The sequence below is a fragment of the Castor canadensis genome, chromosome X, assembly GCF_047511655.1.
Source record: "Castor canadensis chromosome X, mCasCan1.hap1v2, whole genome shotgun sequence".
Classification (NCBI taxonomy): domain Eukaryota; kingdom Metazoa; phylum Chordata; class Mammalia; order Rodentia; family Castoridae; genus Castor; species Castor canadensis.
In genome coordinates this window covers 14,808,010-14,821,319 of record NC_133405.1, presented here as the reverse complement: position 1 = coordinate 14,821,319, position 13,310 = coordinate 14,808,010, and positions in this window count along the sequence as shown.

Sequence of the window (13,310 nt, the reverse complement as noted above, 5' to 3'; positions counted from 1 at the left end):
CTTAATCCATTCTTCAGTAGTGGGGCATCTGGGCTGTTTCCATAATTTGGCTATTGTGAATAGCACTGCAATAAACATGGGTATGCAGGGGCCTGTGGAATAACCAGTGTCACATTCTTTTGGGTATATCCCCAGACTGGGTTCTCTGGAATATATGGCAGATTTATGTTTAGATTTTTAAGAAGCCTCCATACTGTTTTCCAAGATTGGTTGCAACAGCTTTCATTCCCACCAGCAGTGTATGATGGTTCCTTTTTGCCCACATCTTCACCAACACTTGTTATTGGTGGTGTTTCTAATGATGGCTATTCTAACAGGGATGAGGTGGGATCTTACTGTGGTTTTGATTTGCATTTCCTTTATGGCTAGAGATGGTGAGCATTTTTTCATGTGTTTTTTGGCCATTTGAATTTCTTCTTTTGAGAAAGTTCTATTTAGTTCATTTTCCCATTTCTTTATTGATTCATTGATTTTGGGAGAGTTTAGTTTTTTAAGTTTTCTGTATATTCTGGTTATCAGTCCTTTGTCTGATGTATAGCTGGCAAATATTTTCTCCCACTCTGTGGGTGGTCTCTTCAGTTTAGAGAATATTTCTTTTGTTGTGCAGAAGCTTTTTAATTTCATGAGGTCCCATTTGTCCATCCTTTCTCTTAGTTGCTGGGCTGCTGGGGTTCCATTGAGGAAGTCCTTGCCTATACCTATTACTTCCTGAATATTACCTGCTCTTTCCTGTACACACTTCAGAGTTTTGGGTCCTTGATCCATTTTGAGTTGATACTAGTATAGGGTGATAAACATGGATCTAGTTTCAGTTTTTTGCAGATGGACAACCATTTTTCCCATCAACATTTGTTGAAGAGACTGTCTTTTCTCCATTGGATGTTTTTGGCACCTTTGTCAAAAATAAGGTGGGCATAGCTGTGTGGATTCATATCTGGGTCTTTTCTGTTTCACTGGTCTTCATGTCTGTTTTTGTGCCAGTACCATGCTATTTTTATTGCTATTGCTTTGTAATATAGTTTGAAGTTGGGTATTGTGATACCTCCAGCATTGCTCTTTTTGCTAAGTATTGCCTTGGCTATTCATGGTCTCTTGTGTTTCCAAATGAACTTTAAGGTACATTTTTCAATCTCTGTGATGAAAGTCATTGGGATTTTGATGGGAATTGCATTAAACATGTAGATTGAAAAAAAAGAAATACTACACACAGAAAAGGAAAAAACATATGTAAAAAAAAACATGTAGATTGTTTTTAGTAGTATAGCTATTTTTACTATGTTGATTCTACCAATCCATGAGCATGGGAGCTCTTTCCACCTTCTGTAGTCTTCCTCGATCTCTTTCTTCAGGGGTTTGTAGTTCTCCTTGTAGAGGTCATTCACATCCTTTGTTAAGTTTACTCCTAAGGATTTGATTTTTTTGAGGCTATTGTAAATGGAATTGTTTCCATATATTCCTTCTCAGTTTGTTTGTTGTTGGTGTATAGAAAAGCTAATGACTTTTGTAAGTTTTTGTATCCTGCCACCTTACTGTAGTTGTTTATGATGTCTAGGAGTTTTTGGGCAGAGTTTTTTGGGTCTTTAAGGTATAGGATCATGTCATCTGCAAATAGGGATATTTTGACAGTTTCTTTACCTATTTGCATTCCTTTTATTTCTTCTTCTTGCCTAATTACTCTGGTTAGGAATTCCAGGACTATGTTGAATACAAGTGGAGAGAGTGGGCACCTTTGTTTCATTCCTGATTTTAGGGGAAATGGTTTCAGTTTTTCTCCATTAAGAATGATATTGGCTATAGGTTTGTCATATATAGCCTTTACAATGTTGAGGTACTTTCCTTCTATTCCTAGTTTTCTTAGAGCTTTTATCATGAAGTGGTGTCAGATCTTATCAAAGGCTTTTTCTGCATCTATTGAGATGATAAAGTGGTTTTTGTCTCTGCTTTTCTTAATGTACTGTATTACATTTATAGTTTTGAATGTGTTGAACCATCCCTGCATCCCTGGGATGAAGCCGACTTGGTCATGGTGGATGATCTTTCTGATGTGTTGTTAGATTCAGTTTGCCATTATTTTATTGTATACATTAGCTAGGTCCATTTGATCTATGCTGTGATTTAGTGAATTTCTTTGTTGATTTTTTGTTTGGATGACCTATCTATTGGTGAAAGGGGGGTATTAATGCCTCCCACTATCACTGTGCTGGAGATTATGTATGTTTTTAGGTCCTTCTGAGTATGTTTGATTAAATTCGGTGCATTGACATTGGGTGCATATAGGTTGATAATTGTTATTTCCTTTTGGTGTATTTCACCTTTTATTAGTATGGAGGGTCCTTCTTTATCTCGTTTGATCATTGTAAGTTTGAAGTCTACTTTGTCTAATATAAATATTGCTACCCCTGCCTGTTTTCGGGGGCCATTGGCTTGGTAAATCTTCTTCCAGACTTTTACCCTAAGCCAGTGCTTGTTTCTGTCAATGAGGTTGGTCTCCTGTAAGCAACAGATTGTTGGATATTCCTTTTTAATCCAACAGTGTCTTTTGATGGGGGAGTTAAGTCCATTAACATTCAGTGTTAGTGTTGACAGGTATGCTGTGATTCCTGTCATTTAGTTGTTTTTGTTGTTTAAGAGTTTGATTGTGTGCAGCTGAATCAATGTTACTCTCTACTTTCTTGTCTTTTCTCCTCCTGCGGTTTGGTACTGCTTGTCCTTTCATTGTTTGGTTTGCTTTCATTTAAAAGAATCTAATTCTTAAGCTGTCAGTTAAAAATTTGAGCTGTGGTAAACCTGTGTAAGCAGATCAGTTAGTGGTACCTCAACTTCCCTGTTCTATAGCTTTCCCAGATGCATCTCTTGATCTCTCCATTCAGAAGCAGACAAAATCATGGCTAATTTTAGCCCCTACCTCGGTATGATATACACTTAACAGAGATCAAAGCTCTAAAAGGCTACAAAAGGAAAGTAACATTTATTTTATTGTATACCTATATGTGACAAGGACATTATCTCACTTAATAGTGCATTCATTCATAAATTAATAACCTATTAAATGTTAGACAACTCAAAATAAACAAAGCACACAATGTTCCTACATTCATGTATCTTACAATCTAGCACAAAGAACACACTTCAAAATGATCACACTACTTCTGTTTCAGTGTAACAAGTCACAGCAAATAAACACTCCTGCTGTAGTAACTGCTTAAATATGAATAAACTGTAAAAATCATATTTTAAATGCCTGAGAGGGCTTTGCTAGCAATTAAGAGTGGTTGAACTAAAATTCCAGCATGTAAACAACCATTCCAAACCCTGTACTACAAGAAAGAAAAAAGGGACTCCTTGAGGCTAAAGAAAAAGATCTCACAAGGGAACACATAAATGCAGGCAGAAATGAAGAACATAAAAGATGAATGTGTGGGCTAATATGAATAATTATTAACTTCTCAATGTAATAATAACACTGCTTTTACATTAAATGACAACAATAACAAGAAGACAATAGCTAAATGGAGTTTAAAGCTTATAGGGTTTTATTGGTTATGGGATATGGCAAAAAGCTAATTTGTATTACAGTAAGGTAATCAACAAATGCATGTTGTAATTTCTAGAGTAACCTCTAAAAGTATAGCCAAAATGCATAATAAATCATCAGAAGGAAAACATGAAACAGAACAATTTTTTATTTTTATTATTACAGTTTTTTGGTCTAGAGATTGAACCTCGTGCCTTACCAGTCACTCTACCACTGAGCTATACTCCCAGTCCCCAAAATATTTTTAAGTTAATCCAAAAGAAAGTAAGAATGACTCTCAAAAAAGAGAATAAAGTTGGAAAACTCATACTTTCCAAGTTCAATATTTACTAGAGAGCAACATTTTTATGACTATTTATATTAGATGGCCAAAATAAGCAAATCCACAGACAGAAAGTAAATGAATGTTTTCTGTGGTCTTAGAGTGAGTGGGAAACTAGAAGGGGTTAATAAGTCTTGACTTTCTGTTAGGAGTGATGAGAATGTTCTAAACTTAGTGGATATGCTGAAAATCATTGAATTGAACACATGAAAAGTATGAATTAGTTATGCTATAGAAATTATATTTCAATAAAGCTGTTATGACTTTAAAGCTAACTATATTATGCTTATGAAAGTTTATATTTAAAATAAAAGGACACAGAAAATAGGACTTTTCTAAAGTGCTCTACCACTTGATCCACACTTCTAGACATTAATTTTGCCTTTTTTAAAATCTAATGATAGCAAAGCAGGATGACCGCTACTTTCTCATCAGATATACGCAGGTTATAAGATAGTAAAATGGCAAATTCAAAAAAATTTTTAAAAAATTTTTAAAGATCTCCCAGAATTCTATATCCAGTGAAAATATCCTTTAAGAATGAAGATTTAATACATTGTTAGCAAAAGGAAAACTAAGAAAATGTGTTGCAGTGTTCTTTGAACTGAAGAAAAAAATAATGGAGGAAACCTTTGAACTTTGATAACAAATAAAAAGCATTAGAAATTGTTTACTTCTTAAATTCTTTAGAGTACATATTACTATTTGAAGGAAAAGAATAACATCATCTTGTGTGGTTCCAATGTAGGCAGGTGCAATGCACATAGCAATTATAACAAAGGATGACAGTGTCAGGATTAAAGGGAGCTAGGTGTTTAAAAAGTTTCTACAATAAAAAGTTTCTACAATTTACATGAAATTCTACCCTATCAATTTGAACTAAAGTGATGAAATTTAGGGACGTATATTGTAATTGCTAGTGCAACCACCAAAACTAATTGGAGGTAGGAATCCTGGAACAATAAATCAGAGATTGATTAGTTTGCTCAGATCACCTAGCCACTGAAATTCTGAGCAAAAATTTGAATCCAGGTTATTTAACTCTAAAGCCCATGCTCCTTTCACCATTGCATGCTGCCTCTTCAAACTGGCTGTAATCATATCCATAACACTTGAATTTCTATGCACTAAGTCACAGAGTCACTCTGTAAGCCAAGAATTGAAGCAACACTGTCTTAGAAGCAACAGTCAGCTGGTGGGCAGACCTTCTGGTCACTAGGTATCCCAATGCTCGTATGTATTTCTTCATATGCAAGGAAAAGTTCCTAATATTTCTATGCATAAAATATCATTAGATCTTATCTTCCACACAAGATTATCTTCCACAGGATAAAGAACAATTTACACAATGTTTTCACACTCCTACTTTTGTTTAATCTTCCAACTATGATCATGAGGTATGAAGCTATGATCTCTCCCATTTTTATAGATGAGCAAACTAGGATCTAGAAAGGTGATGTACCTTACTCAAGGTCACGCAATGAATGGTGGAGCTGCAACTTGAACCTACGACTTTGTTCTCAATAGTCTGCCTCTAGTTTACCAGTCTACCCCACTTTTTGAGACTTGTCACTAACTGGAATGTGAAAGCAAAATTTCCAGTGCCCATAGAAGATCTTTGAAGAAAAAGACAATCACTAACTGTAATTATAAGAATCACTCTTCTCCTGCTCTGTCATGACACAGCCTCGTTCACATGAAAAAGATGGCCAAGTGCCCACCTATGCATGATGATCAATATTCAATGTATGTTCCCACCTGAGACACACTAACACCTCTTCAGAGGGCCTTAAGGGTGGACAAGAATGTTCTAGACACACAGAGGTCACTGCACACAGCCCAAAGGGTCATGGGGCCAGTTTCCAGAGACAAAGGCATCTGGCAGCATACATTAGCACATCAGAATTGAAAAACATGAGCTGCTGAGATTGCAAGAGCAGGCTCCCAACTCCAGGGAATGTGTGAGTAAAGGAGACTATAAACTGGTAGAAGACTTAAGGTAAATTGGAGAGTCAAGTAAAGGAAAATGAGGCAAAAGACCAGTGAGGTGGTCTGGTTGAAGAGTTCATCTCAGACATAGTGGACATAGGCCCTGGAAAGAAAGGAGACCTAGGGCTCACCTTATGGCAGGGATAAGACTTCATACTCTTTCTGCCTCAAGGCTGGTTGAGTCTAACTCCATACGCGAAAAGCTGAAGGAAGAGGCTGATAGAGCTTTCCCTGGACAGAAAAAATTCTCAGTAGTTTATTGAAGAGATGAAAATAACATGGTTTTCCTGCAGTTTGATGTATGGGAGTGAAGTGATTAAAAGACCTACCATTTTGTTTCTGTAACAAACTTGTCTCTAAAGATCAACACACTCATCTCTAAGACATTGCTTCATCCTTTCTTGTGGCTGCTTCTCTTGGAGAAATGCAAAAGAGTATTTCAGGTAACAACCAAGGCTAGAGGCTTTTCCTTTCTAAGCCAAGTAAGTCCTAGAGAGAAGTGAAAAGGATGAGATGAAATTTTGCCAGGAAAACCCTGAGAGGTTACTCTCAGCATGAGACTCTCTTGCCCAGCCCACTACAGGCTGGCTCTTTGGGCCTTCATTTTCTGAGAACACTGTCTTGTCTTGCTAACTAAGAGGCCACCTAACAGCCATAATTATTTCCCAGGTGTACTACAGCATGAGGGTTGTTTTGTGGATGATTGACTCAATCAGTCTGAGAAGAAGAATCTAATACTATTTCTTCCTCATAACACAGCTGTTCCAATGGAATTTTCAATAATTTTCTCAACTTTAAAAATACCAGGTACATCATTTATTTTAGTATTCTTTATACAATTAATCATCATTTGTGCTGTGTAGGCTTTGGTGAAGAAAAGTAACTAGTTACCAACTGTTTTTATTCAAACACTCTTCTTTATGAGAAAATTATAACTGCTTCCCATTCAAAACCCTCACTATTCAGCACTCTGAGTTATGCTGGCCATAAATTTCAATGTGAAATTTCTCAGAACCATATTTTGAGGTAGTCCTTTGAGCCCAGGTCATGTTCTGAGAACTGTGTCCATATTAATTTCTGAGCCATTCTCAGATCCCATTTTGTAGTCACAAAGATCTGGTGATTGACAAAGACTTCAAGTATTTAATACTCCCAGATTTCTGCTAATTGATTATGTCACTTAATAAGAATAACTGAACCAATCAGTTTGAATAAAAGTTACTATGGTCCTTGGAAATTTGCAGTCACAACAAAAATTCTCTGAAGTAAGAACTTTGGGTTGACCCATATAAATTATGGCCTAGTGTACTGAGGATATTATTTCTACAGTGCAATATTTGAGTACAAAAACAACTTTAGTGATTTAGTGTTAAAATTGCAGGAAGGAAAGATGGTGGGATTTAGACAACATAGGTTTGGGAGTCAGACAAATCTGGATCACATTCTGCCATTTCCTAGCTGTGACTTTGAGCAAATTGCCTTATCTCTGTGAGACTCAGTGTCCTGATCTGTAAAGTAAGAAGAGAAAAAATATAAGCATGTTATAAGAATGAAAATAGAATAAATATGAGAAGAACTTGAGAAAAAGCTCTGGTATGTGGTTCACTTTCAATAAATAAGCACTACTGATACAGCCAGAAGTATTTAATTATTCACAAGGTCTGCAGTGTGTTGACCACACATCCTCTATTCCAGGCATCCTCAACTACTACTTGGATTGTTCTGGTGAGTACCTTACATTCACTGTCTTATTTCTCTTTTTTAATCCTGACAACCACTCTATGTGGAAAATGCCAACACAGTAGCTAACCACAAGGATTTTACAATCAGAAAGACATGGGTTTCAATTGTGACTCTCCACTTAATAGCTATATGACCTTGGACAAGCTATAAAACCTACATTAGCTACAGAGTACCAACTTCTCCACCTGTAACATATAATTCCTAGTTCTGCTGTGAGTATTTAAGGGAAGAGTATCAGTAAAGTTTCTGGCACATAGCTAGTGTTCATTGTTAGACAACTTCCTTCTTTCTGTACAATTTAATAAGAAAAAGACAAATGAATGAGTTTTATATTGCTTTATCACTCCTTAAATGTAAAAATTAAACCAAGATTTGTAGGAAGAAATACAGTAGTGGAAAAAATCATCTTGGAAGAAATAGAATGAAATGAGATTTTTTAATCTCAGCTTTTTCTTCTATTACACCTGAAAACAGTGCTATTTTTATTTGGATGTGGTGTTATTTCTCAGTTTTATTCACTTGACAACTGCTTCAGTAGTTCTTCATTGGGGTTATGTTTACTGGAAGAAAGCATATTGTGACATTTGAATAAACCATTTTTAGAGGCTTTGTTTTGGCCAAATGTAGACAATATAGATGTCAGGCAAGCAGTCAGAAATCAGCCCAGTGGCTAACTTCATCTTAGTGGTAATAAACCTCAACTGTCAATTCCCAGAACCGTTCTCACTGGCCCCTTCCCAGCAAGAGACAGGGTTCAGCCTCTACAGAACATCACAAGCTGCCCCTGCCCCATTGCGCCAATGCCTAGTACTCTTATTTCCTCATCTGCCTGCTACATTTACTCCATACCTTTCTCCTCACTCGAGTTCCCTTCATTCATTGGCACTGACCATTCCAACTTTAAATGGCCTCCCTCCGTGGGGAGTAGGGGTGAGAAGGAAAAGAGCAGAGGTGGGTCAAAGGGTACAAAGTTTCAGGTAGTTGAAATAAGTCCTGTTGGTATATTTCACAGCATGGTAATGATGGTTAATAATGTAATATGTAAGGTGACAGAAACATTCATTCCACCATGCATACATGAATCAAAACATCACATTGTATCCCATAAATACATATAATTATTATTTGTCAATTAAAAGATAAAAATTTAAGAATAGTCACTCCCTCAGATGGACAGATAATCTAGTCCAACCAAACTTTCATCTTTGGCTTCCTCCTGGCCTGTGTTTTTATCATCTCCCAATTCACATTCTGATATTTCTCACAATAACACTCTCCTTGGGTTATTTGGCTCCATAGAAAACTTCTGCCCATGCACTGCCCTTGTTTGCAGCTTGCTAAACCTGTTCTGTCATAGCCTGGTATACACCCCTGGACTAACAGGGAGAAGCAGGAGCCAGGGGTCAGCAACCCAATAGTCATCCTTACAAAAAGCCTGAACAGGAGGGCAAATGGAATTCTTACAGAATCAAACTTCTTCCCACAGCCTGTCCACTCTCTTTTTCATCTTTCTTCCTTGTATTATCCCAGCTCCAGTTTCTTTTAAGATCAATTCCCACAATCACCCAGACTTAATGTCTTCTCCCTAATTGTTCTCAATATCTAGCAATTTGGATGTTAGCAGCAATGGTGCTCCCAGTAGCCAATATAAGTGACTGCGACAAAAGAAACATCTTTCTGAGTTGCTGCTGATCACAGCAATATCTTTAACGGCTTGTGTGGAATGGTCTAGCACATGTTCCATATTTCCATTTAAGACAAATGCTTTGGCTTCTATGGACATAACTACAGCAAACACTTTGAGATTTCTTCTCTCTCTCTCTCTCGCTCTCATTCTTTCTTTGTTGTACAAAGCAGTTTCACTGTGATATTTCCATACATGCATATAATATACTTTGATCAAATTCACCCCACCATTACTTTTTCTTATCCCCTGTACCCACCTTTAAACAACTTTAATGGGTTTCATTATTCTGTTTTCACACATGCTTATGAAGTACTTCAATCATATTCACCTTACCTTCACCCTCTCCTTTTGCCCTCCCAATATTGAAATTTCTGCAACATTCAAACAACTTATTCATAATACCTTTTGCCACCAAAGGAATTTAAACTATGTTACTATATGGTATGACAACATTTTATTGATCTCATTTTAGTTCACAATAAAATGAAAATTGAAAATAATAAGATAAAAAGTCAGGAAATTGAGCTAAAGTAAAAATAATGGCAGAAAGGTTAAAACAGGACCAGGAATAGGTTATTATTCAAAATGTCCACTGAAAGTCTGGAACAGTTGCCAATTGGTGAGCCACAACACTGGCCAGTATGAGGGAAGAAGAGTGGTTACATGATTTACATTACCTGTAGGAAATGAGCTAAACAAGAGAGGCATGGGGATCCCTACTAATGAGAGCAGTCATGTTATCCACAGCAGTGCATTTCACAGGACAATTTCCTGTATGATCACTTTTGCAGCCAATGTCTTCAGCTCCATGCACAATCAGCTTCTACTGGGAGTCAGAATAAACAGATAAGCAGCTCTCCAACAGAGCTCTTTCAGTCACCAGTTAAAAACTGAACCATGTGCTTTAGCAATGACTGTAGCTGTACTGAATCAAATACTCATGTTAGTCATTTAAAAATATAAAATATCAAGCCTAGAACAGTGTAGTGTCCTGCTACACACTTTAAAATGAATGACAAGTGTGGCTGATAAATAAATAAATAACGTGATAGCTCCCATGATGCCTTCTTCCTCGTGTCTGAATGTAGGTAGGACCTGTGACTTGCTTCTAGCCAATACATATGACAAAAGTGACAGGACATTACTCATGTGAGTAGGTTACATACTATAAGACTTCATTTTGTTAGTGGTCTGGCTTTAGAGACTCCTTACTAGCTTCATGAAAGAAATAGTCATATTGGGGAGGTCCACACAGGAAGGAACTATGAGCAGCCTCCAGCCCACATAAACTTAGGGCCTCAAGAAATGAACTCTGGCAACCACCTAAATGAGCCTAGAAGTGGTCTTCCTCAACTGAGTATCCAAATGATTACACAGCCAGGTTAATACCTTGACTGTAGCCCTGTAAAGACACGAAAGCAGAAGACCAGTCAAGCCATGTGTAAACTTTTGACCCACTAAAACCATGAAATAGTAAATGTTGTTTTCAACTACTGAATTTGTCCTGCAGAAACAGGTACTCAATACAACACACACTTGTTTTAAAATGTTTGCCAAAATAGCAGTCCATTTGTTTTTGGCTTCAAACAGATATCAGAGCTATCTGTTTCTCTTGGTTTGTGCCAATACCACCATTTCATCTTCATTGGCTGTGCCCTTACTGTGTGCAAAGCAGACTTACTAGGCGGTGGGAGAGCAAGAACAGGGCAAAAATCCAAACCCTAAAAAAACTTACAAGAAGCTCTGGGACACCAAGCATATAAAAACCAAACAACCTACAAATACCAAGTACAAACATAATGCTAACTAGCAACGTTGCAGGTAATTCAATCAGAAGAATAGCATGCATTTTAAATGCATTTCCATTCAGCTTTAGATGTTTGAAGTACTTATATTTGATTGTGCAAATGCCTGCTATCCTGAGCGACCCCTCAAAAAAAACCAAAAAAACAAGAACACCACACGCCCATTAGCCCCCATTCTGCCACTGGACACTGGAAAAGGAGCAGACTCATTTTTTTCCTATCAGTTGATAATAGTTTTGTCCTCCCTCACACTTTCCCTGGAGCAGAAGAGATACCCAAAGGAAAGGCTAAAGTTCAGTGGACTTCTCCACTATATCTAAGTATATAAGCTTCAGCAGTTTTATTCTTGATTTTTAAAAAAATACATGCACTCTACAAAATTGTAAGGAATTACAAACAAGGAGAAAAGATACTTAAAACTTATAATTCCCCCCCCAAAAAAAACTTTTAAAAATAGAGGGGTAACCTGTTGTGGCTTAGAAATGTATATGTGTATGTTAAAACCAATTGCATACACAGTGAATATAATCACACTAACACACCGATATTTTGCCTCACTTAACAAATTGCAAGCATCTTTCCAAAATCCTTATCATTCTTCTTTTTTTTTTTTTTTTTTTTTGGTATACTGGGGATTGAACTCAGAGCTTCATGCTTGCTAGGCAGCACTCTACCATTTGGTCCATGCCTCCAGCCCTTTTTTGCTCTAGTTACTTTGGAGATATTTGGAGATAAGATCTCTCTGGCAGGGACACCGGCCTTCCTATTTTAAACTTTCCACTATCACTGGGATGACAGATGTGTGCCACAATGTCAAACTTTTTTCCATTGAGATGGGGTTTGCAAAGGCTGTCCTGGAACTGCGAATCTCCCAATATCAACTTTCTGCGTAGCTTGGGATGACAGGTGCTCTATACCTCTTGAACTATTTGCTTGGATTGGCCTAGAACCACAATCTTACAAATCTTAGCTTCTCAAGTAGCTAGAATTATAAGCATGAGCCACTGGCTCCAGGCCCTTATCATTCCTTTTAAAATCCAAGATGTTGTTTGTTTTCAGCTTTCTTGAAAATAAAGCAAACAATCCAGTTTAAGATCATTGGAAAAACATTATTTTAGATCTAGTACATTCATTTGCATTCATTGATTGAGACCCTAATTTTATTCCATACTAATCACCAATTTAAAGAGCACAATTTAATGATTTTTGTGTATGCATAGAAGTGTAGAACTGTCATTATGATGAATTTTACAACATTTTGATTACCCCCAAAAGAAACTTTGTCCCCATTAGCAGTGATTACCGTTTCCCACCACCACCAACTTGTCCTTATACTAAGCTCTTCAGCAGTCACTAATCTACTTTCTGTCTCCATGGATTTGCTGCTTTGGGAGACATTTCATACAAATTGAATGATATAATCCTTTGTGTGACTGGCTTCTGTAAATTAGCATAAATTTTTTAGGGTTCATCCATGTTGTAGCATTTATAAATAGTCCAGTCCTGGTTTTGGCTTAATGACATTCCATTGCATGGATAGACCACATTTTTCTATCCATGCATTTGTTGGTGGACATTGAATTGTTTCTACTTTTATGCTATTACAATAACTATAATTAATATATTTAGAAGTGAATTTTTGCAGTTTTATAATTCACAGAACTAGCAGGAAAATGGAAGAAGACAAAGAACAGGCAATTTACAAAAAGGGAGAGCCAAAAGTATAAAAAGCATACAGAGACATATTCTAAAATGTGAAAAGAGAAATATCAACTGAAATGGATAGCATTTGCCTCTTTTTAAACTAGAAAGAAGCACAAAGGAGGAGGATGTCAAGCACTGGCAGGAAAGTGCCATATAGAGATCCATATGCACTGCTAGTGACAGTGTGGATTGGTGCGGCCAGTCTGAAGAAAGCAACTGACAGAGCTTAGACAAATCAGGACTATGAACACTCTAAGACCCAGGGATTCTGTTCCTGGGTATAATTCCTAAGCAAATTAGCACACCGTTCCATCAAGATACTCATAGAAGGTATCCATTGTTTTAGGCAATCTGGGTGTGGATCACTGGGAGAGTAGTTAGGAAAATACGTGGTATTATGCACACTAGGTAGAAACAGAAGCATTAGACTAGATAGTCATATAGCAGCACAAATTGATCTTAAAATGATGACACTGATTTTAAAAGTTAAACATAAGCATATGCTTCTATTCATGTAAATTAAAA